The sequence below is a fragment of the Mustela erminea genome, chromosome 15 (genome assembly GCF_009829155.1).
Source record: "Mustela erminea isolate mMusErm1 chromosome 15, mMusErm1.Pri, whole genome shotgun sequence".
NCBI lineage: Eukaryota > Metazoa > Chordata > Mammalia > Carnivora > Mustelidae > Mustela > Mustela erminea.
Genome location: NC_045628.1, coordinates 43726493 through 43752750, shown reverse-complemented (window position 1 = coordinate 43752750; position 26258 = coordinate 43726493). Strand labels below are relative to the sequence as shown.

The following is a 26258-nucleotide window of genomic DNA, read 5'->3' as shown; positions in this document are numbered from 1 at the left end:
TTATTAGTAGTGAGAGTGTACATCCTTGCCTTATTCATGAACATGGAGGAAAAGCTCTGTTTTCGCCTTTGAGTGTAATATTAACTGGGTTTTTCATATGTGGCCTTTGTTATCTTTGTTCCCTTTAAACCTATTTTGTTGTTTTTGATCATGAATAGATGTCGTACTTTGCCAAATGCTTCTCTGCATCTATTGAGATGCTTGTGTTTTTATCCTTTCCCTTATTAATGTGATGTATCACATTTATTGATTTGTGAATATTGAACCACACTTTCATATCTGAAATAAATTCTATTTGATTATGGTGAATGATTTTTTAAATGTATTATTGAATTCAGTTTATAAATACTCTGTTGAAGTTTTTTGCGTGTATGTTCATCAGAGTTATTGGCCTGTATTTTTTTTAATTTCTTTGCTTTTGTGGTATCATTGTTTTAGGTATCAGGTAATGATGGCCTTGCAGAATTAATTTGGAAGTTTTCCTTCCTATTCTCTTTTTTTGGAATAGTTTGAGAAGAATAAATATATGCTCTTATTTAAATGTTTGGTAGAACTCATCTATGAAGCCATCTGGTCTTAGACTTACATTTGTTAGGAGTTTATTATTAATTTAGTTTCATTATTAGCAATCAGTCTGTTTAAATTTTCTATTTGTTTCTGATTCAGTATTAAAGGTTGTATGTTTCTAGGAATTTATCTATTTCTTCTAGGTTGTCAAGTTCACTGGCATATAATGTTTTATAATATTCTGTTATAATTGTTTTTCTATGGTGTCAGTTATTTCTTCTTCATTTCTGAATTTATTCATCTGAGTCCTCCTCTTCTTAATTTTTTAAAGGTTTATTTATTATTTTAGAGAGAACGAGTTAGCAGAGGAAGGGGATGGGGGAGAAGGAGATAGAGAATCTCAAGCAGATGCTCCACTGAGTATGGAGCCCAGTGGGATGTGGGGCTTAATCTCATAACCCCAATATCATGACCTAAGCCAAAATCAAGAGTTGGATGCTTAATGGACTTATCCACTCAAGTGCCCCTCCCCTCCTTTTTTCTTGATGAGTCTAACCATCAAGGTTGATCCATTTTGTTGATCTTTTTAGAGAACCAGTTTTCACTTTCACTGATTTTTTTCCTGTTGGTTTTTGGTCTCTATTTCATTAGTTTTCTCTAATCTTTACTATTTCCTTCTAGCTTTGGGCTTTGTTTTTCTTTCTCTAGCTCCTTTAAGTACAAGGTTAGGTTGTTTATTTAAGACTTTCCTTGTTTCTTGATGTAGGCCTGTATTGCTATAAACTTTCGTCTTAGAATATCTTTTGCTGCGTCACAAAGATTTTGGACCATGGTGTTTTCATTTTCATTTGTCTTTTTGTATTTTTTTTTATTTCCTCTGATTTCTTGGTTCACCCATTCAACGTTTAGTATAGCATGTTATTTAGCTTCATGTATTTGTGTTCTTTCCATATTATTTCTTGTAACTGATTTATAGTTTCATACTGTTTTGGTCAGAAAAGTTGCTTGATATGATTTCAGTCTTCTTTAATTTATTGAGACTTGTATTGTGGCTTAACATGTGATCTGTCCTAGATACTATTCCATGTTCACTTGAAAAGAATGTGTATTCTGCTCTTTTTGAATGAGATGTTCTGTATATATCAGTTAGGTTCATCTGGTCTAAAGTGTCATTCAAAGCCACTGTTTCCTGGTTGATTTTATGTCTCGATGACCTATCCATTGATGTGTATGGTGGTAAAGTCACCTACTGTTACTGTATTACTGTCCATTTCCCCCTTTATATTTGTTAATATTTGCTTTATTTAGGTGCTCCTGTGTTGGGTACACTGATATTTATAATTTACTATATCCTCTTATAGGAATTGTTCCCTTTAGGATTACGTAGTGTCCTTCTTTGTTTCTTGTTACGCTTTTTATTTTAAAGTCTATTTTGTCTGATTAAAAATATTGGTACCCTGGCTTTCTTTTCACTTCCATCTGTATGGTATATGTTTTTCCATGCCTTCATTTACAGTGCATATGTGTTTTTACACCTGAAATGAGTCTTTTGTAGACAGCATATAGATGGGTTTCATTTTTTATCCATTCAGTCATACTTTATCTTTGGTTTAACACTTTCTGTATACCATGGCTTTATTCTAAGTGTTTTTACATGTATTGACTCCTTTAAATTTTTTAAGAACTCAATAAGTGCATACTAGAATTTTGTGTGTGTGTTACAATAAAACTTTATTTATCCAACAGGCAGAGGGCTAGATTTGACCCTCAGGCCATAATTTGACAACTCCTCCTAGATACTATGAACCATTTTTCAGTAGTGAAGATTAAGTATTTTTTTCATATTTTCTCAAGCTAGAAATGCCTATTAAATTCCTTCTAAAATATGTTACTGAAAAATTTCTTGAATAATCTGTTTATAAAAAGCACATTAATTATTAAATGTGCTACTTAGAGATGAGACATTTCGATATGCAGAAACAGATATAGGTAATATTAGTCTGATGGTATGGTTGATTAATAATGAATTCAGTTCTGCTTTTCAGTTTTTCAAAGATTCTTGAGATCACATGCAAAAATAAAACATTTTGATTGACTATTTATAAAGTGGAAAATCAGTTTTAAAACAATTGTTTTGTTTTCATTTCTTTACTGTATTTCTTATGCTCTGAATTTTATTCCCATGATTTAATCATTGCATAACTGGAGGTCTGTGTCTCTTCCCATCACCCATTTTGCCCAAAACCCCCTCCTTCTGGCAACCATCAGTTTCCTGTATTTATAGTTCTGAATCTGCTTTTTTTTTATTAATTTGTTTTAGATTCCATTTAAAAGTGGTATCAAATAGTATTTGTCTTTCTTAGTCTGACTTTTTTCACTAAGCATAATACCATCTAGATCCACTCATGTTCTCTCAAAGGGAATGATCTTATCTTCTTATGGCACTGTGATATTCCATTATATATATGTCACATCTTCTTTCTCCATTTTTCTATGAATGGACACTTAATAGTGCCTCCATGTCTTTGCTGTCATAAATAATGCTATAGTAGATAAAAGGATGCATGTATCTTCTTGAGTTAGTGTTTTCATTTTTCTTGGATAACCCAGTAGTGAAATTATTGGATGATATGGTATTTCTATTTTTAGCTTTTTAAGGACCCCCCCACATACTGTTTTCCACATTGACTTTACCAATTTACGTTTCCACCAAGAGTGCATGAGGGTTCCTTTTTCTCCATAACCTTGTCAACACTTATTCTCATCCTTTTGATTTTAACCATTCTGACAGGTGTGAAGTGTATCTCATTGTGCTTTTGTTTTGCATTTTCCTAATAATTATGATGTTTAGCATTTTTTCATGTGTCTGTTGACCATCTATATGTCTTGTTTGGAAAAAAATGTCTATTCAGGTCCTCTGCCCATTTTTGCACATTATTTAATCAAATTTTTTTTGGTGGTGGTGGTGAATTTTGTAGGTTTATTTTTGTGTATAGAGTTAGCAAATAGTTCAGTTTCATTGTTTTGCATGCAGATGTCCAGTTTTCTGAGTACCATTTATTGAAAAGACTCCTTTCTCCATTGTTTTTTATCTCCCTTGTAACAGATTAATTGGCCATATAAATGTGGGTTTATTTCTGGGGTCTCTATCTTGTTCCATTGATCTATGTGTCTGTTTTTGTACCAGTAACATACTGTTCTGCTTCCTATCACTTCTTAGTATACATTGAAACCTAAAATTTTGATACCTCCAGGTTTTTTCTTCTTTCTCAGGATTTCTTTGGCTATTTAGGGTCTTTGTGGATTTTAGGATTATTCTAGTTTTGTGAAAAACACTGTTGACATTTTGATAGGGATTGCATTAAATCTGTAGATTGCTTTGCATAGTATGTACATTTTAATGATATTAATTCTTCCAATCCATGAGGATGGAATATGTTTCCATTTGTTTGTTTCATTTTCAATTCTTTTATCAGTGTTTAAATTTATTCCTTCTTTTTTTTTTAAGATTTTTATTTATTTATTTGAGAGAGAAAGAGCATGAGAAGGGGCAGAGGCAGAGGGACAAAGCTGACTCCCCACTGAGCAGGGAGCCATACATGAGGCTCAGTCACAGGATCCTGAGATCATGACTGAACTGAAGGCAGATGTTTAACTGACTGAGCCACCCAGGCACCCCTATTCCTCAGTATTCTTTTCTGTACAATTGTAAATGGTATTATATTTTTAATTGTTTTCTGCAGTTTGGGTGATAGTATATAGAAACACTACCAATTTCTGAATATCCATTTTGTATCCTGCCAATTTACTGAATTTGTTTATTCTAATAGTTTTTCATAGAATCTTTAGGAGTTTATATATGGTACAATGTTGTCTGCAAACAGTGACAGTTTGACTTCCTCTTTTCCAATATGGATGCCTCATTCATTTTTCTTTTCTGATTGCTGTGGCTAGAACTTCCAGTACTATGTTGAATAAAAGTGGTGAGAGTGGACATCCTTGTTTTGTTCCTGACTTCAGAGGGAAAGCTCTCAGTTTTTCACCATTGAGTATGATGTTAGTAGTGGGTTTTCATATATGACCTCCATTTTGTTGAGGTATGTTCCCTCTAACACCATTTTGTAGAGTGTTTTTACCATGAATGGATGCTGAATCTTCTCAAGTTCCTTTGAGAATCTATTGATATAGTAATGATTTTAGCCTTTATTTTGTTGATGTAGTATATGACCTTGATTGAATGCCAATATTGAACTATCTGTGCCTCCCAGGAATAAATCCAACCTGAATGTTGTTGGATTTTTTTAACATTTTTAATGAAAGTGATTTTTTAAAAATATTTTATTTATTTATTTGACAGACAGATCACAAGTAGGCAGAGGGAGAAGCAGGCTCCCGGGGCTTGATCCCAGGAGCCTGGGATCATGACCTGAGCCGAAGGCAGAGGCTTTAACCCACTGAGCCACCCACGCGCCCTGAAAGTGATCTTTTAACATTGTGTGTAGTTTGCTAATATTTTATTGAGGATTTTTGTATCTGTGTTCATCAGGGATATTGACCTTTAGAGTGTGTGTGTGTGTGTGTGTGTGTGTAGGGGATGTTCTTCGACTGATTTTATTATCAGGATAATGCTGGTTGTAGAATGTATTTGGAAGCTTTCCTTTCTCTTCTATTTTTCTGGAATATTTGAGGAGAGTAGGTATTCACTCTTCTTTAAGTATGGTAAAATTCATCTCTGAATCCACCTGGCTCTTTACCTGGACCTTTAGTTTTTGGTAGGTTTTTTTCCCCCTTTTTTTACTAATTTAATTTCATTACTTGTAATTGATCTGTTCAGATTTTCTATTTCTTCCTGATTCACTTTTGGGATATTGGATACTTCTAGGAATTTATCCATTTTATCCATTTCTTCTAGATTGTACAATTTGTTGGCGTATAATTTTCATAGTATTCTTTTACAGTCCTTTGTATTTATGAGGTTTCAGTTGTTACTGCGCCTAATTTCTGGCTCCACTTGGGTCCTTTTTTTCTTGATGAGTTAGAAAAGGGTTATTTATTTATTTATTTATTTATTTTTTAATCTCAAAGAACCAGATCTTGGTTTCATTAATATTTTTGTTGTTGTTAGTTTTTAGTCTGTACGTCATTTATTTCTGCCCTAATCTTTATTTCCTTTCTTCTCACTTTGGGCTTTGCTCTTCTTTTGCTAGTTCTTTCAGGTGTAAGTTTAGATTGTTTATTTGATTTGTTTCTTGAGGTAGGACAGAACTCAGTGAATTCTTCCACTGTTTTCTCCCACCTGGATAGTATCTTTATGTTGTTACTTTAAATTCTGTATCAGTTATATTGCTTACTCTATTTCATTTAGTTCTTTTTCTGAGGGTTTTTTTCCTCCTGTTCTTTCTTTTGGAATATATTACTCTGTGTCCCCATTTTGATTAGCTTTCTGTATTTGTTTCTGTGGATTAGGTGAAATGACTACTTTTCCTAAACTTGAAGGGATTGTTTTTGTGTATGGTGTCAACTCTGCAGACTGTATGTGTGCTTTGTGACTTTTGCTGGCTAGCTGGCACTGTGGCTGTATATGCTAGTTACCCTTTCACACTGTGGCTTTTTACAGAGAGGATGAAGAAATAATAACAATAAATAGAGGAGAAATAAAAGAAAAAAAAGAAAAGAAAAAAAATTTTTAGGGGATTAGAAAAAACAAAACAAAACATAGGAAGATTAATTTCTTTAAAGTAAGTAAATAACAACAAACAAACAAACAAACAAACAAAACCAATGGCTTGTTTTTTGTGCCCCAGTACCACAGGGCAGCTGGTATGGACTTGTGAACCCTGGGCCCACTGAGGTTCCAAGCTTACTGTGAGCCTATAAGCCAGACCCTGCTCAGTCTGTGCTCTTAAGGAAGAGGAAGAAAGAGTTTTCCCATACTTCCTCGGCCCTTTTAAGTCCTGGCTTCTTTTCTTGTGCCCCAGTATGACTAGGGCTTGTTGACCCTTGGCTCACTTAAATTGTTAAGTCCACTGAGATGACTGGACTTGCCCCCTATGGTGTCCAGGTCTACTTTGGTATTCTCCATTCCTCTGCCCTGGAGGGCTTTCCAGCATCTCCTCAGCCACTTGGCAGACTTCTAGTGTTCTGTTTTATATGCTAGTTGCACTTTTAAACTATGGCTTGTTTTCTGTTCCCAAGGACAGAGGTATCTGTTCCTGGGCCCTCAGTACTATCCCTCCTCACTGTCTTTCACAGTAACTGGGGTAGGGATTCCCTTTGTTACCATTTCTGTCTCTCTTGCTGTTCTTTTGTCATTCTGTCTCGGTTCAGTAGCTTTTCAGTCGTTCTTCCATTCTTCTTCAGGAGGAATTGTTCTATTAATAGGTATAATTTAGTGTGCTTCATGGAGGAGGGAAGTTCATAGTCTTCCCATGGTGCTGTCTTGAACTGGAGCTACTTTGTCTTTTGATTGGAACACTTCATTCATTTACATTTAAAGTAGTTGTTGACAGGTATGTTCTTATTTCCACTTGGTTACTTTTGTTCTGGTTGTTTCTGTAGTTCTTCTTAGTTTCATCTCTTGATCTCTTTCTTTGTGGTTTGATGGCTTTCCATAATGTAATTCTTGAATCCCCTTCCCTTGATTGTTTATGCATCTGTTACAGATTTTTTTATTTATGATTACTATCAGGTTCGTATATAACATCTTAAATGTAGAGCAGTCTATATTAAGCTAATGGTTGCTTAAGTTTGAACATTTTCTAAAGCACTAAGTTTTATTTTGTTTTAAGATTTTATTTATTTATTTGACAGAGAGATAGAGACCACAAGTAGGCAGAGCTGGCAGGCAGAGGGAGAGGGAGATGCAGGCTCCCTGCTGAGCCTGATGTGGGACTCGATCCCAGGACCCTGTGATCATGACCCGAGCTGAATGCAGCTGCTTAACCAACTGAGCCACCCAGGCGCCCCTTAAAGCACTAAGTTTTAATCCCTCCTTTATATTTTATGTATGTATTTTATGCCATATTTTATACCCTTTTATTTTCTGTATCCCTTAATTGATTTATGTAGATATATTTAATTTTAGTACTTTTGTATTTAACTCTCAGAGTGGTTTTGTAAGTGATTAAACTACTACCTTTATTATATGTTTGCATTTACCTGTGAAATTTTTTCCACTTATAATTTTTTATGAGTTCATGACCCCATGACCATGACCCTCTCTGCTCTAGAGGTAAAAAATCTAAATCTTTAATCTAAAAAGATTAAAGAATTCTTTCAGCACTTGGCTGGCTCAGTCAGTTAAGCATCCAGCTCTTGATTTCAGCTCAGGTCATGATCTCGGGGTCATGAGATCAAGCACCACATCAGGCTCCATGCTCAGTAGGGAGTCACTTGGAATTTTCTCCCTCTCTTCAAATAAATCTCAAACCTCCCCACCCCTCTCAAATAAATCTTAAAAAAAAAAAATCAAAATAATTACTTCAGTGTTTCATGTGAGGCTGATTTGGTGGTGATGATGAACTCCTTTTGCTTTGGTTTGGGAAACTCTCTCTTCTGTTCTCAATGATAACCTTGCCAGGTACATTGTTCTTGGTTATAGGTTTTTGTTTGCTTGTTTTTTTTCTTTTTATCATTTTAAATATATCTTGCCACACCACTCCCATCTAGCTAGCCTACAAAATTTCTGTTGAAAATCAGATGATAACCTTATGAGGTTTCCTTTGTTATATCACTGTTCTCTTTTCTCCTGCTACTTTTAAAATTCTCTCTTTATCACTCCTTTCTGCCATTTTAATGATTATTTGTCTTGGTGTGGACCTCTTTTGCTTGATCTTGTTAAGAGACTATGCCTTCTGGATCTGCATGTCTGTTTCCTTCCCCAGAGTAGGGAAATTTTCAGATATTATTTCTTCAAATAAATTTTCTGTCCCCTTCTCTCTTTCTTCCCTTTGTGGGATCCCTATAATGTAAATGCTATTGCACTTGATAATGTTGTCAAGTTTCCTTAACCTGGTCTCATTTTTTATTCTTTCTTCTTTTTGTTGTTCAGCATGGTTGCCTTTGATCCATTCTTCTGAATCCTCTAATCTGCTGTGGATTCCCTCTGTGTGTATTTTTTGTTACTGACTTCTTCATCCCTGACTGGTTTCCTTTATATTTTCTACCTCTTTGTTGCAGGTCTCACTGAGAACCTCCACTCTTTTCTCAAGTCCAGTGATTATCTATATGGCCATTACTTTGAATTATTTTTCAGGTGTGTTGCTTATCTCCATTTCATTTGCTGTTTTGGTGTTATTTTATCCTGTTCTTTCATTTGGGATATATTTATCTCTTAATTTTGTCTACCTCTCTGTTTCTAATATTAAGAAGTTCAGCTGTGGGGCCGCCTGGCTGGCTCAGTGGATTAAGTCACTGCCTTCGGCTGGGGTCATGATCTCAGGGTCCTGGGATCTAGCCCCGTATGGGGCTCTCTGCTCAGCAGGGAGCCTGCTGCCCCCCCCACACCTGACGCTCTGCCTACTTGTGATCTCTCTGTCTGTTGAATAAATAAATAAAAAATCTTAAAAAAAAAAAAAGGTCAGCTGTGTATTGTGGTCTTGAAAGTGGTAGCCTTGATCATAGAAGAAGTTGAGATTGATTGATTGATTGATTGATTGATTTATAGAGCACAGGAACAAGGGTGGGAAGGGGCAGGCTCCCCACTGAGCAGGGCCTGAGCCAAAGGCAGATGCTTAACTAACTGAGCCACCCAGGTGCCCTGATGAGCTTTTAAGCTACATGTTTAGGGAAGCACTTGTTCCTACCATTATATGATCATGAATTGGTATGCTGTAACATAATTCTTTCACAACCTAGTTATTTTGGTAGGTGGTAGCACTCCGCCTTTGTTTAGCATGATGAAAGGCCTAAAATACAAATACTGGACAGCTATAGAATACAGTAAGCCAGTGGAAGATTCACCACATTAACAATCATTACTGGGAAGTAACCGCCCCTCCATGATATGATTGAAGACCTGGGATTCAAATTTTGCAGTTGGATCAGTTGTCTGAGTATTGGGCAACAATTTGTTTCAGTGGAGTGTTAGAGGAGGCCAATCTGTGAGAGGATAGACTTCAGGGGATCAGTTAATTCTAGAGGAAACAGTTAGACTGTAAATGTAATTTACAATTTTACTTTAAGAACATTTAACTTACCTTAAATATGCATCCTAATCACAAATCCTGGTAAGAATTAAAGTCTTTGTGCTAGGGTTGCTTGAAATTTTATACTCTCCAACGAAGTTTTTTAAATGTATTGAAATGATGCATAAAAGCTCCTATAAAAACTGGCAGTTTTTATAAGGATGCTTGTATAATGGAAAATGAAATAACTCCTATATTATACTGACAAAGTTTAAAAGAGAAAATAGCATTTTCAGATATAACATTAATTTAAAATTAAAGCCTTTTCACTTTAGAACAAATATATTTTGAATTTTATTACTCATTTTATTTTATATCACTGGTGATGATATTATAACCATCCACAATTACTAACCTTTGTTTTTGAAAACATTATTAAAACAATAGCTATACTGTAATTTAAATGGTTCTTAATAATGTTTGTCATTCTTAATTCTAATCTCCAATTATACCTGGAAGTTTTAACAAAAATATATGTAATCTATTTTTACATACACATTTCAAGCAGCACTATATTTCACCGACATTCCCTGAAGGAACATAATTTTTAGTACCTTAGCATAAATCAAACCTGCCATAGAAGCAGCACTGGTCATTACCTCAGATATTTAATAACTCCAGGAAGAAAGAAAAGATGTGACTAAAATGTTTAGTTCAAAGGGGAATGGCCATTTTTTACAAATATATGCTTTCTTTTTGAAATATAGAGTATCTTATCATAGCATCTTATTAACGCTTAATGTCCTTCCATGAAATGCTGGACATAATTAGGAATCAGAGAGAGTTAATGTTTGTGGAATGAAAACATTTATCTCTATAAAAAATAGCCAAACAAGTCATGAAACAGCAGTTTCTTTGTTTAGCAACCCTCAGTCCAGGCGAGCAGAGATCTTACAGGCTAGACTCGTATTACCCCAGGACAAGTGAGCCAGGATGTCAAGCCATTAGGCTTGGTGCCCACTGTCATGAAAGAACTGTAGCCATGAATCCACCAGGCTCCCCTCTCTGCTATGAAAGAAGAAATCGATCCTATTTCTTACAAAAGTCATGCCCTCCATTTGCTCACTGGATTCTATTCTTTACCTTCTTCCTGGAAAATTTATCTTAACAACCATATTGTCTTTCTTATGCATTCCATCAGTCTCTCTACACTGTCTGTCCCATTGACCTTCAGATATGCTCACGTCTCTTCAGCTTTCTAAGAAGAATAAAACTACACCCTCAAACACGTGATGGCAAGTTCTGCCTAGAGTCATCTCATTTCTCATTTCTCCTTTTAGCTTAATAACCATACTTTTTGAAAGTTGTATAGAAGTTCACTCTCCATTTCCTTTGCTGCCAGGATGCACAGACTTCTTTAAGGAGCTCAAGTGTACCACGCTTCCGCACATCACAGGATTTTTGTCCTAATTTCTCCCTCTGTAATGCTTCCCCTTGCACATTGCCCACTGACACTTCACCTAGTTAAATGCCTTCGTTCTTTAGAACCAGCTCAAGCATCATTCCCTCAGAAGCTTTTAAAAATTTTTGTAATAAATCCTCATCTATTTTTGCTTTTTTTGTTTTTACTGTTTTTCTCAGTCTGCAATCACCATTTCATTAGTGTGTTATTTGATCACTCACTGTCGTCTAATAGCAGCAAGCTCCCTCAGAACAAAAGTCTGTGTTTCTCCATACCTGGAATCTCCAGTGTTAAACATAAATGGTACGTAGTAGGCGCTCAGATATTACTGAATACATAGTTTCATGTCAGATTCAGTGAATCAGAAATAATTAATTTGGTTCATTTATGCAGAACTGGCATTCTTCCAGGGATGTATCAACAAAATATGAAGATTGCACACTAGGAAGTTTTAAAGCAGTCTTGAAAATGCAAGAGATATTATTAATCTCAAACCAAACATCTTCACTGCACTTTTGGGAATGATAAAACACACCAAAAAGGAAAAACCTCTTAAAATTTCAGTGGAATAGCATGCATTTTTAATGCATAGGTTTTTGTTCATCCTTGAAAGTAGAAACACACTATGTATTAGATTTCTGGAAACTTAATTTGCACACTACTACAATATGCAGGATTTTATGTAAAGTAACCTGAAAGAGGTAATGGAATATAAATCCTAAATAGTATATTATGAGTCACTGAAATTACATGTAACTTCTCAATGGAAAGATTCTTTTTACAAGATCTATGGCAGGATCATAATTGATAGTGAAATTTTTATATTTTTTCTAATTAATATTGCACAGAAATCTGTAATCTGAAACATTCTAAAAATGACTCAAAGTTGTAGTCCTGCATATAGAGTTTTATATAAGAAGCACTTATTTACAATGAGTATATTCTTATTCTGATGAATATCGGATATCCCAATTTAAAGGGAAAAAGTCACTATTGTTTATTCTAAGTTAAATGGTAAATTATATATATGTGTGTGTGTGTGTGTGTGTGTGTGTGTGTGTGTGTGTATGTATGTTTGTATCTCCAGGTGGTACATTTTTATGTGCCTTTGTATTTTAAAAAAATAATGATATATCCAAAAGATAGTTTTAGATTCACAAAAACCTTGAGACTGGACCCTGAAATGCATAAATATAACATACTCAATGCTTTGATGGCCGGTGCTTAACAGACTCTGAAATGTCACTGAATTAATAAGCTTTATATTTCCATTCTGTATTTGAGCAATTTCTCCCAACTTCATTTGCCATCCTGCTTCTTTTTGTTGATAATCATGATATCTTTCAGTAAAACATACCTTCTGTGGGGACTAATCAAAACCCTGATGAAGTCAGGGTGCCAGAGACTGATAAGGGTGTGATGCTTCATTCTCATTGCTAACCCTGCAGAAATAGGCACAATAGAAGAGGCAAATGAGGGTGATGGTACTGAACCTTAAATGAGCTCTATCGAGTGATTGTTTTCCAACAGACTCTTCAGAGCACATCTTGTTATAATATTCCTGATGAGATATTCCAGCTTATTAGACAGCCAACTGTTATAGCAGTAATGTGGCCTCATTTAACAATATTAAACCCAAATGGCTATCAATGTTCAGAGCTCCTCTTTGTCACAGTAATAACCTTTATTTCACATTTTAATATTTTTTCAATGGCAATGGCCTAAAGAATTAATTTGGAGTTTCTCCGATAACATACAAAGTTAAATATCTTACTTGTAACCACTGAGATACAGAGGAGAAATACAGTATTGTTAGAATAGAGAAAGAGTCAAATCTCATATTTGATTCAGAGTTGAAGTATTCACTATCAAATAATTATTTCTAATTGTAGGATATTGTGATTAAGTCCATTCTGACATTAATTATAAGTTTAAAAAACAGCATTTCTTAGAAATATAAAAAATTTTATTTCAACTAGATCTGTTCAACAAATACTTGGAACACATGGGCTTATCATCCAAAATAAGTAGGTAAATTAAAAAAATAAAAATAAAAATAAATAATCCAAAAATGTGGCAATCAGATGTCCAAATCTGCAGCACTCTGCCTTTTTCTGTGAAGGAAAAACCATAAGATCTAGATATATATGTATTAAATAGATTATAATGCAATCATTTTTTTAAAGCATCGCGTCTTTGTGCATGATGAGAAGTTCAATGTCAAATTGTTGCCACCAATATTAGATCGTTAAATATTCATTAAGCAAATATTACTGTTTGGCATTATTTGATAAATGTATGGAAACATAATTCTAAGTTCTCATCACTGATGACATAACAATAGTCACAAAAGGTTGAAGCATATTCTACCCTAAAGCTGACATTGGTGATGTACAGTGGACAACCACATAATACTGAAAACATTCATGCTGAGCTACAAACTGCTTTTCCTCTTGGATTAAGTTTGCAGGTTTTGTCTCCGACACAGACGACACAACAGATTGCCTATATAACGTGATAATGATGATTAAATGCCAGGACCCCCCATTCTGGATAATATTTGTATGTTTTCACATGTAAGACTCACTTAATTTTCTTAAGGAGATTATTAAGATCCACATTATACAGTTTAACTAAATTCACAAAAGCAGATTGCTTGGTTCTAACCCCCATCAATTGATTTCAGTAACTTTCCCCTATTATGTGACAGTAACTCTTATTTCCCTCTAAACCCTATATGCACAACTGTCTCAAATTATTTTATTAATCAATAATTTTTTAATTTGCTTTAAAAGTCACAAAGATGATGACATCTAGACAGAGTATATTGACTTATTCAACTGAGTGCAGCAGACAGCCCATTCCTTGGCAGCTTTTTTTTTTTTCTTTCAGAAAGAAAACATGGGGAGAGCCCAACTAGGCCTATTGTGTGTATGTAAAAGTAGGTGTATGAAGAAGTAATGTGTTTATTTTTATAATATAGCAAACAGTGATTATTGACATTGAAAAATATTGCCAGGTAGGGAGTGAAATCTCTTGAGTCATTTTTTTAAATTATTATTTTTATTCTTTAACTTTACAAATACTGTTCATTTCACTAAAACCTGGAAGCAGGGAAGGGGTATGTGAGTGTCTGGTAGACCATACCTAAGAGTTCATGTTGACAACAGTGACATAGAAAGCCAGAGTGCTGAGGATCAGCAGTCTTGTCACTACCACAGTGCTGTCCAGCTGCCCAAGGAACAGACGTGGATAAAGGTCTCTGTGACAAAGGTGTTGTAGTTGCTAGGGAACATCAGTAGGAGTACTGCTGGCAGAAAACTAGGTCATAGCATGTTAACATCCAAACCTACACACATACAACAATGTAATGGACCAGACGGATGTTGGAATCATTGCTCATCAGGATATACATCAGTCAAACTCAAAAGCCCAGAGCTCCAACCCAAAGGGGATTTCAGCAGGACACAGTGAGCTCGGGGTTGGTCCAGCCCAGAGCAGCAACCATGATCTTGTGCTCCTCCATGCCTGCATTCAAGGACATGACAAGTTTTAGGTCTCTCAGGTCTGTTTCATCCACTCTCATTTCATGAACTCTCCAATGAAATCATAGATGCCACCTCCCAGGTGGGGAAAAAATGGCCAAGGACAGCATCTTGCATGGCTGCACAAAGAACTGGGTGACCCTAGCCTATATGCATTTCCAGAAGGTGGTGTACTCAGATAGGTTGCTGTACTTGTAGGTGATGAAGTAGGGGAAGTAGACCAGGGTTAAGCAGTTCCCAACATGGAACAGGGTCATGTTAGGCTCATTTGGCCTGGTGCCCAAAACTGGGGCTAGATCCCACCTGTCTCCCCAAAGACAGACACATGGCTTTCCTCACAGGAGTCATGTAATGTATGCTGTTCCAGAAGCAAGGCATTCCTATTCCTACCAACATGAGAGCCAAGACACATTTTCTAGGAATATTGAATCAAATCATTGCGAATTTTGGAAAAAAATCTGTTATAATCACATGCTGCTTTAAGATAAGTTGAACAATAACAATGTATACAAAAGAAAATGTGGACAAATTTAACAAGACATTTTAAATTTCTATAGCATTTTAATTTGAAAGAAGTTATGAGAGTAAATAGTACAATAATTTTTAAATCTGGGAATCAGAATACTTAAGAATCATTAGAATTTGTAGAAGTCCTGATCTAACTCAGTATATTAATCACGGGAGCAGGCCAGGAATTACACTTCTCAAAAAAACATTTATTTATGTATTTATTTATTTATTTAAGAGAGCACAAGATGGGGAGAGTCAAGGGAGAGGAAGAGACAAATGCCCTGCTGATCAGGGTGCCTGACACTGGGCTTGATCCCAGAACCCCAGGATTGTGAACTGAGCCAAAGGCAGATGCTTAACCAACTGAGCCACCCACGTGCCTCCAGAAGTTACATTTTTAAAAATTGCCCTGATCATTCTGCTATAGCTGGTCCCCTTGAATAGCATTTGGAAACCACTAAAGTTTCAATTTCTAAATTTAGGAAAGTAATTTTATATTCCTATATAAAAAAAATGATAAAGTGTCAAATATTTTTCACTCTATCAAAGATTGTTTTAAAATTTGCCTGGATTTTAACATGGGTTATATAGAATCCCTTTAATTTGTTCTCCTTTTTCAAGTTATCACCCATTAATTTTTAAAAAAAATTTTAAATTTAAATTCAGGTTAGTTAACGTATATTGTTAGTTTCAGGGTTAGAATTTAGTGATTCATCAGTTACATATAACAGCCACTGTTCATTGCATTAGTGCTCTCCTTAATGCCCATCACCCAGTTATTCATCCGTCCTACCCACCGCCCCTCCAGAAACCCATCTATTATCTTTTATTGAATTTGTCTTCTCTATTGCAGTATCTTTCACAGTCTTCCTAAGTAAATCTGGAAAAGTAAAATCCATGAATTAAATTGTTGGAAAAAAAATGTTCTACTATAATTTCAAATTTCTGGAAAGATGCAGAAGCAAATTTTGTGTGCATGAAAGATATATTTAACTTAGACTATTCATCTGTGTTCATGTTAGATATCTAAAATAACAGATTTTTTAAAAATAAAAAAGCTGATATATTCATGTATCTAAAAGTCTATCGTACATATGAGTTTCATTAACACAGGAATAAAATGATGAGTAAAGAATAAAACATCATGGATTAATGTGATTACTATTATCAAGGAAAATGATAGAGGTGATGTAGGTTTTGTTTTTTAAAAACATTCTAGAAATGGTAATTAGAAGATTTAGCAATGAGTTGTTTTTGCCAAATGCACATATTTTGTGTTACTTGTAGTTTGGAAGGGAACAGAGTTATGAATGATAAGAAATCTTACCCAAATGGCAGATTATCCCATGTGCAATAAGTTATTAAGCATCTTTTTGGCAATTTATTTTAATGTTCTCCTGGTGGACTCTGATAAATAATTTCTTTAAACCATTAAAAATTCAGTTTTCTTCTATTTTTCATTATATATTACCTATTTTATCAGATATTAATATTGTGACCTATACAATCATTTCAAAAAGCAGATCTTTGAATTTTTAACTTCCTATTGTCTAGTATTCTATTTAATTAAAGAAATAGACGTTAAGCATATAGTTATATGCTTTTGCTGTGATAGTGGGGAAACTATGGAATATAAGGCAATTCTTTTAGAGACTCACAAGTCTTCATGCATACATTAAATAGAACCCAAGTTTAAGAAATTTTTTTAAGGAAAAGTTACTGGTTCTCTCCAGCCAGCACTTATTTTAATGCAAAGAATTATAAAGAATTATACTAACCTCTCATCTAAGCTAAAATAGTGCTATTAATCACTAGAATGGTGACAGTGCCTTAATGTCATTAACTGTGTAATTATTAGTTTAGGAACTAGCCACTTTAACCTTGGCAATGTTTTTTTCTCTAGTACTCTTTTGAGTTTCCACTGGTATGGGCATCACAGAAAACATTGCCTGTCTTCAATAAAGTAACTGTAAAATAAATATTTGAACCAGAAAGCTTTCTATTGACCCAGACATAGAAAATTAATCCTCCACAGAATAATGTACTTAGAACTGAGCAGAATGTAATGGTGTCCAAAAAAAAAAAAAAAAAAGAGTAAAAAACATCAATACAAAACAAACTTTATTTTCTTCAGCTTATGGATTCATACATATGAAAAACAGAGACTATTTTTTGAGACTATTTTTTTCATGGAATATGTTCAAGTTTTTGGTATATACCATATAAAATATTAAAAACAGTACTGTCTTACAGTGCCTCTGGATAATTATGTGCCTCCTATAAAGACTATTTTATTACAGAATTTAAAATGAACACATTTGTTTGATAATTTACAAATACTTGCACAAGATAAAAAATAAAAAGAAATCTTTGGTCAGTTTCCAGCTTTAAAAATAAAAGATATTTCTGTTTCCTCTATTATATCATTCTTTCAGCACTGAATTGGTTATAGAAAATACTCATTCCTATATTCATTAAGTAAAAAAGATAAGCATTATTGCCCCAATAACTCAGAATTGAGACCTGAGTAGCAGTTTTTGACTCTGAAGGAATTGGAAAGCACATATGATTCCTTTTATTGCCATTATCAAGCAGTTCATAACACCTCACTGATAGGTTTAATTGTTCATGCTCATTAATTTTTTTGATTCAGTGTCCTTTCATTTTTATACCTGAAGGACTTCATGTTCTAAAACAAAGTTGGAAAGTGAAAACATACAACAAAAGTTGTCATTCTCTACAAGAATTAAATGAAGCTTCTTCTCTCTGAAACAAATGTAACAACATGTATTTCTTCATGGAGCTGCCAAACTGAACCTGATATGGCCAATTCATTCTTTTCAGCTGTCTTCATGATGGATCCATAGGCTTTGTCATTTCTAAGCTGGAATTTTTTTACCTACTGAAGTTGGACAATTCCGGTAACTCCCATAAAATCTCCCTGTTTACTGACCTACTTAAATGACATGCTTACCTTTGTAGAAACAAATGATAATCCCTCTTCTACACACTGAAACACACACCTTAACAAATCTGTCAATCACTAGAGCTGAAGGATTCTATATTGTCTTTTATGCTTAACTAGAAAAAAGCCATAACACAAATAAAGGAACATTCTTTTTCAGACATTGGACATCTTGTCAATTCAAATACTGTCAAGAATTAAGAAGATAAACCACCTGATTTAAAAGTACAAAAACAAAAGGTAAAAATTTAAGAGCCCAAAGAGTTGTAACTGGAAAATTTATGTGGCCAGTCTGAGTGGTAGGCCTTGTAAGCAGATATTTTGTTCCATATTTGTTAAGGGGAAGTTTATTATCAACACCTAAATTCTACAACTTCATTGTCTTTTTAACAGCTAACAGCAGTGTTTTCATTGTGATGCTGAACGCTTGGAAAGGCCAGGCCTCATCAGTTCTAAGGAGTGCTTTGTGACTTATACCCTGTATTTATACCCTGTATAAATAGGCTAAACACAAAACATCACTGCATTCGAAGTGTTTCCTTACACTTCTTCCAAATAATCTGCTTCTTTCCATTTATTCATGAACAAAAAAATGGAATCTTTGTTTTTCTGCAATCACTTTATTGTCACAAAATAGTTTAGATTCTCCCCACATTTTCTCTTTGTTTCCCACGCCTTAGCTTCTTCCATGGATTTAAAACATTCAAAACTATCATTATATAGTTCTAGGAACTAATGTTCTTGTTTTGATAAAAAAGAAAAAAACAAGTACTATGGACAATGCTGTAGCTAAGGTTTACAGTGACTTCACTTCCATGTGAGTAAATATTGTGGTAAATGGTATTAAAGGTTTATTAAATAAGTGGCTGTTCTTTTTTTCATCTGAATTTAAATTCCAGCATCACTCTATGTTAAGCAGTAAGCCAGGATTTCTAATGATGAGTTCCTGCAGTGTAAGTCCACATGGACAGTAGCAGGGTCTGGTATTTGGGGTCATTTAATACAACAAAATGTACCTGAACTAGAAATGGCAGAGGAGACTGGCTTGGGGGTATTTCAGTTGCTGCCAAACATTCAGAAGTATACGACTGAGACGATGAATCTTCTGAGGATAATTTACCTGTCTTATGAATGTTTTATTATATTTCACTTGTAGTTTTTTGCTGTTTTAGCCATCATGAGAGATTACCAGTTCCTTGATGATAGTTTTGTATTCTAATTGTTTTATCTCTGCTGTCAGTATTTTAGTATGAGCATAGTAGGAAGATTATAGATATGCACCCAACATGAAAATTCCAGAAACTTTGCCAAGAAGCATGTTCAACTTTGAATAGTTGAAACTTACCTGTTGATCATATATATATCCGTGGAGATATATATATATATATATATATCTTTTCAACTGTTTACAAAGGAAAACATACCATACAGACTAACAATCTTAGATCTTGGAATATTAAAATTTACATTTAGAATATTAAAATTCAAGGGTGCCTGGGTGGCTCAGTCTGTTGAATGTCCAGCTCCTAATCTCAGCTCAGGTCATGATCTCAGGGTCCTGGGATTGAGCCCCAAGTCAGGCTCTGTGCTCAGTGTGGAGTCTGCTTGAGATTCTCTCTAGCCCTCTGCCTCTGCCCTTCCCTACCATTCATGTGTGCATGCATGCGCTCTCTCTTTCTCTCTTGAATAATTAAAATCTTTTAAAAATATTAAAATCCTTAGAAAGTCTAAGTCATTTGTCTGTAGACATGGATTTTTATGAGTTGAAAATTCAAATAGGACCTATTTGTTTTGAACTAAATTTCTCTTTTGTTAATCAGTTTTCTACATAGGACATTTCACATATATTCCATTAAGAACAGTAACACTGAATAATTGAGTTCTTTTTTAAAAATGGACAGTTGTCTCTAAAAATGTCTATAGTATTGTTGACTTGGAAAAACAATTTAAAGCTGTGCAAATTAAAAGATACTAAAACATGGTACAGTTTTATTTATATCATCAATCTTCTATATAGTGGGACACCATATAATTGTCTTTGATGAGTTACTTTGTTTACTCACAAAATATTTTGTAAAAAAATAAATATATGGTAATTTAAATTGAGAGTCCCATGTGTTAGAATTTTTCAATGGAGCTCTTTTCTTTCTGACAAGCCAGCAAAGTTTTAAGATATTTTCAATTTGAAAGGTCAGAAATTGACATGCACCTATATAGAATTTCATTCAGCCAAATGCCTCTTTTCTCACATGACAGAATTCTCAAATCAAAGTAAAATAAAATAAATAGTCGCAGTATTTAAGAATTAAAGTTACTGTTTAATTTTTCTATGGAAATATTATAAGCAGATATAAAATTCAGCCATTCTGATTTCTCTTTATGGGTCTAATTTTAATAGTCGTACATATTACAATTTAGAGTCTATCATTGCTTACCTAAGTCATTTTCATTCTGTATACCACTGAAATAGAAAAGGTGGCACAATAACTTCAAATTGTAATTAATCTTCCATTATGCATTCATGGATTAAAAAAATGTGACTGTTTAAATAAGTCTAGTAACTGTCACCATACATAGTTACAATTTTTTATTGTGGTAAGAAATTTTAAGACCTAATCACTTAGCAACTTTAAAATACACAATAGAGGGGGCACCTGGGTGGCTCAGGGGGTTAAGCCTCTGCCTTTAGCTGAGGTCATGATCTCAGGGTCCTGGGATCAAGCCCCACAACGGGCTCTCTGCTCAGCAGGGAGCCTGCTTCCCCCCTCTCTCTTTGCCTGCTGCTCTTCCTACTTGTGATCTCTCTCTCTCTCTCTGTTGAATAAATAAATAAAATACAATACACAATAGAGTATTATTAACTATAGTCACTATTATATATATTCCAGCCCCATGTCTTCTTTACTCTAAAACTGAATTTGTACCTTTTGACCACCTTCATATCTGGCCACGCAATCCCTGCTCCTGACAACTACCAGTCTGTTCTATGATGAGCTCAGTTTTTGTTTTATTTCTATTGCTATTAGGTTCCTTATATAAGTGAGACCATACAGTATTTGTCTATCTCTAATTTATCTCGCTCAGCATAATGCACTCAGGGTTTTGACTCCCATTTCCCTGAGGATTAGTAATACAGAGGATCTTTTCATGTGTCTGTTACCCATCCTCTTTAGATGCCAGGTCCTAATAAAAGCCATTTATTAATCTCATATTTTTGGTGGTGGTGTTATATTGTGTAAGTTCTTTATATGTTTTGGATATTAACCCCTTACTGCATATATCATTTACAGATACCTTCTCCCATTCACTCGGTCATCTCTTTGCTTTGTTGATGGTTTTCTTTGCTGTGCATAAGCTTTTTATTTCAGAGTAGTTCCAAGAGTTTATTTTACTTTTGTTTCCCTTTCCTTATTAGACGTATTCATACATATGCTGCTAAGGCCAATGTCCAAGAGATTACTGCCTATATTTTCTTCAGGTTTAAGGTCTTATATTTGGATCTTTAATCCATTTTGAGTTCATTTTTGAATATGGTGGAAGGAAGTAATCCATTTTCATTCTTTTGCACATAGTCTTCTGGTTTTCCCAGCACCATTTATTGAGGAGACTATCATTTCCCCCTTGTATATTCCTGCTTACTCTGTCACAGATTAATTGACCAGATAAACATGGGTTTAATACTGGGCTCACTATCCTGTTCTATTGATCTATGTCCATTTTTGTGCCAGGACCCTACTGTTTTGATTTTTATAGTTTTATAGTACATCTTGAAATCTGAGATGATGATTATTCCTTCTCAAGACTGCTTTGGCTCTTCAGGGTCTTTCTTGGTTCCATATAAGTTTTAGGATTATTTGTTACACTTCTGTGAAGACTGCTGTTGGTAGGGAATGCACGGAATCTATAGATTGTTTTGAGTAGTATAGACATTTTAACAACATTAATTCTTCCAATCCATGCAATGTCTTTCATCAGTGTTTTATTGGTTCCAAATTACAGGTCTTTCACCCACTTGGTTAAGTTTATTCTTAAATATTTTATTCTTTTTGGTCCAGTTGTAAATGAGTTTGTTTACTTAATTTTTCTGCTCTTTCAGGAATGCAGAAGATTTCTGTATGTTAATTTTGTATCCTACAACATTATGGAATTATCAGTTGTAAGAGTTTCTTGGTAGAGTCTTTAGATAGTTTTCTATAATAGTATCATGTCATCTGCAAATAGTGACAGGTTTGGTTCTTGCTTACTAATTGGGATGCCTTTTTTTTTTTTCCTTTTGTCTGATGCTACAGTGAAGATTTCCAGTGCTAAGTTCAATAATAGAGAGTGAACATTCTTGTTTTGTTCCTGATCTTAAAAAGGTTTCTGTCTTTTACCATTGAGTATGATGTTAGCTGTGGGTTTTTCATATATGGCCTTTTTTTTGTTGTGGTATGTTTTCTCTAAACCTGTTATGTTGAGAGTTTTGATCATGAATGGATGTCGTTCTTTGTCAAATGCTTCCTCTGCATCTACTGAGATGATCATATTTTTTTCTCCTTTCTCTGGTTAATGTATGTCATTATTTTGTGGTTATTGAACTATAATTGCATACCTAAAGTAAACCCTACTTGATCTTGGTGGATTATTTTTTAAAGTATTGTTGAATTCGATTTGCTAATTTTGTTGTGGACTTTTTATATCTATATTTATCAGATATATGAGCCTGTAGGAGTTTTGTTTTGTGTTGGGGATGTTGTTGTTGTTGTTGTTTTAGTGTCTTTGTTTTTAGTATTAGGATAATGTTGTCCTTGTAGAATTAATTTGGAAGTTTTCCTTTTTCTTCTATATTTTGGAATAGTTTGAGAAGAATAGATATATACACTCTTCTTTAAATGGTAAAATTCATCTGTGAAACCATCTGCTCTGGGACTCTGTTTGTTGGGAGTTTTTGTTTGTTTGTTTGTTTGTTTTGTTGATTCAATTTCATTACTACTAATTGGTCTGTTCAGATTTTCTACTATTCCTTCCTGATCTGGCATATCATGCATTATAATATTCCCTTATAGTCTTTTCTCTTTCTGTGGTATTGATTGTTATTTATCCTTCTTCATTTATGATTTTGTTCGAGTCCTCTTTTTCTCTTGGTGTTTGGCTAAAAGTTTACCCACATTGTTAATCTTTTCAAAGAACCAACTCTCAGTTTCATTGATCTTTTCTATTGTTTTTAAAATCTTCATTTCCATTATTTCTGCTCTAATCCTTTATTATTTCCTTCTACTAGCTTTGGCTTTATTCGTTCTTTTTTCTCTAGCTCCTTTAGGTGTAAGTTTAGGTTTGTGATTTTTTTTCCTATTTCTTGAGGTAGGGCTCTCACTGTCAGCTTCCCTCTTAGAACTGCTTTTGCTGCATCCCAACGATCTCCAGACTGTTGTTTCCATTTTCACTTGTCTCCTTGTATTATTTGATTTCATTTTTTATTTCTTATTGACTAATTCATTGTTTAGGAGCACATTAGCCTCAGTGTATTTGTGTTCTTTCCTTATTTTTTTTTCTTGTGATTGATTTCTAGTTTCATAGCATTGTGGTCAGAAAAGATGCTTCATAACTATTTCAGTCTTATTAATTTATAAGACTTGTTTTGTGGCCTGATGTGATCTGTTCTGGAGAATGTTCCATGTGCACTTGAAAAGAATGTGTATTCTACTTTTTTTGAAATGAACGTTCTGTATATATCTGTTAGGTTCAACTGGTCTAATGTATCATTTAAAGCCACTATTTCCTGGTTGATTTTCTTTCTTTCTTTTTTTTTTTTTTAATTTGACAGACAGAGATCACAAGTAGGCAAAGAGGCAGACAGAGAAGGGGGGGAAGCAGGCTCCCCACTGAGCAGAGAGCCTGATGCGGGGCTCGATCCCAGGACCCTGGGATCATGACCTGAGCGGAAGGCAAAGGCTTTAACCCACTGAGCCATCCAGGTGCCCCCCTGGTTGATTTTCTGTCTGGATGACCCACCCATTGATATAAGTGAGGTGTTAAAGTCTCCTATTATAATTGTATTACAGGGAGTTTCACCCTTGATGTCAGTCAATATTTGCTTTGTATATTTAGGTGGCTCTATGTTTGGGTGTATAGATGTCTATAATTTTTATGTCCTCTTCTTGGATGATCCCCTTTATCATTATTTAGTGCCCTTCTTTGTCTCTTGATAGACAATCTGTTTTAAAGTCTCTTTTGTCACGTATAAGTGTTGCTGCCCTATTTTTTTCCTTCTATTTGCATGGTATGTTCTTCCATCCCTTTATTTTCAGTCTGTCTTTAGTTCTGAATGAGTCTTTTGTAGGCAGCATATTGATGGGCCTTGTTTGTTTGTTTTCCTGTTCAGTCACCCCATGTTTTTTTTAATGGAGCACTTAGTCTATTTACATTTATAGTAATTATTAGTAGGTATGTCTGTAGTGCCATTTCATTCATTGTTTTCTTGTTGTTTTTGGAGTATTTCTCTTTTTCTTCCTTCTCTTCTCTTCCGTTGTGGTTTAATGGCTTTTCTTGCTGTTAGGCTTAGATTCCTTTCTCTATTTTTTTTTCCCTTTCTCTATTTTTTGTGTATCTATTATATTTTTTTGATTTGTGGTTACTCTCTGATTTATAGATAACATCTTATGCATATAGCAGTGAATATTAATTTAATGGTAGCTAAATGTTGACTATATCCAAAAGACAATAAATTTTTACTCCCCCTACCACTTTCGTATATGTCATATTTTGTATCTTTTTTGTGTATCCTTTGACTGATTTTTGTAGATATTACTGATTTTAACACTTCTGTTTTAACCTTCATATTGGATTTATAAGTGATAATCTACTGCCTTTACTGAATATTTGCTTTTACCTTTAAAAATTTTACCTTTCATAATTTTCTTCTAGTTATGATCTTTTCATTTCACTTAAAGAATTCCCTTTACCATTTCTTGTAAGGCTAGCTTAGTGATGAGTAATTCCTTTACTTTAGTTTATTTGGAAAACTCTTTATTTCTCTGATTCTGAATGATCTTCTACCAAGAGTGTTATTAGTTGTAGGTTTTTTCTTTTCAATACTTTGAACATATCATACCATTCCTTTTTTTAAGATTTTTAAATTTTATTTGAGAGAGAGAGACACGAAGCATGAGCTAGGGGGAGAGGTTGGGAAAGAGGGGAAAAGCAGACTCCCCACTGAGTAGGGAGCCCAATGCAGGGCTTGATCCAGGACCCTGAGACCATGACCTGAGTTGAAGGCAGATGCTTAACCAACTGAGCTACTCAAGGACACCATGCCATTCCCTTTTAATCTATAAACTTTGTGCTGAAAATCAGCTTATAGCCTTGTAGGGTTTCCCCTGTATATAACTGTTTTCTTTTCCTGCTTTTTATGTTCTTTCTTCATCAATAATTTTTGCAATTTTAATTGTGTGTCTTTGTATGGACCTCCTTGGCTCACTAGTGTTAGAGACTCTCTGTACATCTTTGATCTGGATAATTGGTTCCTTCCCCAAACTAGGAAAGTTTACTGCCCCCATCCTATCTCTTCCTCTCCTGGGATCTCTACAGTGTGAATGTTACTATGCTTGATATTACTATTGCTGAATTTCCTTAAATTTCCTGAGTTATTATTGCTGAGTTTCCTTAAATTTATTATCATTTTTTATTCTTTATTCTTCTTGCTGTTCAGCTTGGTTGGTTTCTATTACTGTCTGCCAGATTCTGCTGATCTATTCTTCTGCATCCTCTAATATGTTATTGATTCTCTAGGCATTTTTTTCTTTCAGTTATTGAATGCATCATCTGTTTTGTTTGTTTGTTTTTGAGAGACAGCAAGGGATAGGATAGGTTCATGACCTGAGCCAAAATCTAGATTCAGACACTTAACCAACTGTGCCACTCAGGTACCCTTGAGTGGTTCTTTTTTTAATATTTTCTCTTTGTTGAAGTTCTCAATGACTTTATCCACTCTTAAGTTCACTGAGCATATTTATGAAAATTAGTTTGAATTCTTTATCAGGCTTATTGCTTACCTCCATTTCATTTAGCTCTTTTGGTGTTATTTTGTCTTGTTCTTTCATTTGGAACATATTTCTTTGGCTTCTAATTTTGTCTAACTTTCTGTGTTTCTTTCTTTCCTCTTTGGG

General features: G+C 34.4%; 1 long non-coding RNA gene and 1 pseudogene across 1 annotated transcript; both read right to left on the bottom strand.

Moving 5' to 3' along the window:
- Window positions 1–1106: 1106 nt before the first annotated feature.
- Window positions 1107–23886, bottom strand: LOC116574306. The gene is made up of 3 exons (XR_004279209.1): window positions 23814–23886; window positions 19210–19216; window positions 1107–1117 (listed from the first exon to the last, which is right to left on the bottom strand). It is a non-coding gene; the product is annotated as an uncharacterized LOC116574306 (long non-coding RNA).
- LOC116574304 lies at window positions 14242–14896 on the bottom strand (annotated as a pseudogene).
- Window positions 23887–26258: the final 2372 nt, after the last annotated feature.